Here is a 1,419-nt window from a genome sequence, read left to right as displayed (position 1 = left end):
CCTGGGACCTTGCAAATGGAAGTGCCCGCCAGAGAGTCGGCTGTGGAGCGGATCTTGGAGCAAGCTGACAGGTAGAAGGATGTGTGAAGCAGAAACGATGAATCCCCGGATCCAAACTCAGTCTAAGGCCACATTTTATTTTGTTTTCCAGAAATACATTTCAATGCGTTTCCAGTCCTCCTGCTACCCTCACTTCAAAGGCCTTTCCCTTTCCCTAGACAAGGGAAAAGCCAGAGCTCCAGATGCAAGCTCTCTGCAGAATTCCAACTTTTTTACTTTTTGTCCCCCGCTTTGATACATTAATTAGCATCCAAAAGGATACAAAAATGGAGCTGATTTTCCCACATTCCTCCAGCGTAGGACCATGCTTAGAAACAACACATACACACGTACACATACGCACACATACGCACGTGCACACACGTACACATACGTACATGAGCACACAGGCACACACATGTGGGCACACATGCACACGTAAGCACACACGCACACACACACATGCACACAAACATGTATAGACATGCACATACACATGCACATACATGCACACAAGATACACATATTCAGACACACACACATACATGCACACATATACACACCTACACACACACACACTGCCCCTCTGGCTTCATCTACTACAGTACTGCAGGGATCTTTGGTGTGTTAACTCATGAATTCTGCTTTATGATTGTACAACTCTAAACACAAGAAACTTGATTTTTCAGGGGGCAAGGGTAAGAAATGTAGTAGAGAAGAAGTTTTAACCCATTACCCACTAATGCTCTTGAAATTTTATTTCAACTAAGTGTTTTCTATCACACAGCCTGTCCAGATCTTCAATGAGACTCTGTTTACTATCTACCAGACTAATCAGTGTGCCAAAACCTGGCGTCGATAAGAAAACCTTTAAGACTTTAAGCCTAAGCCCCTACCAAATAGAGCTCTCCCTGCAAGCTGATAGCATATGGCCCTTAAACTTCCAAATGGGTTTTCAAAGTTCTCATTAGCAAGCTCCGCATTCCTTAAGTGGTTTGGGTTATCCAAGTTCTTCCAATCACTCAACCAGAAAGACCCGAGATCTACTTCATTGAGGAGCTCCACTCCACTCCTCAATGAAAGAGGAGGGGTTGGCTGAAGGAAAAGTGGAGGTGCCAGGGATTGAACCAGGGACCTCATACATGCGAAGCATGTGCTCTACCACTGAGCTACACCCCCTTAATGTTAATGTGCTCATTCTTTTATAAAATGTTATTGCTATGTTTCTTGTTGCTTTTGTTTTGTTTTGTTATAGTTTTTTAATTTAAGAGTTAGCTAGAGAAAGTCCACTGGATTAAATTTCATTATCTCTGAACTGACAAGACTGGAGGCTGTGCGGAGGCTTCGCTGGACGAGTAACAGATTGCAGACTGACTCAGA

The 1,419-nt window shown here is 43.6% G+C and overlaps 1 non-coding gene across 1 annotated transcript; it reads right to left on the bottom strand.

Moving 5' to 3' along the window:
• Positions 1-1,146: 1,146 nt before the first annotated feature.
• Positions 1,147-1,218, bottom strand: TRNAA-CGC. Its single transcript has one exon. It is a non-coding gene; the product is annotated as a tRNA-Ala (tRNA).
• Positions 1,219-1,419: the final 201 nt, after the last annotated feature.

Source organism: Cebus imitator, unplaced genomic scaffold (assembly GCF_001604975.1).
Source record: "Cebus imitator isolate Cc_AM_T3 unplaced genomic scaffold, Cebus_imitator-1.0 Scaffold793, whole genome shotgun sequence".
Taxonomy (NCBI): domain Eukaryota; kingdom Metazoa; phylum Chordata; class Mammalia; order Primates; family Cebidae; genus Cebus; species Cebus imitator.
Note: the sequence above shows the minus strand (reverse complement) of the source record. Positions and strands in the feature narration are given on the sequence as shown.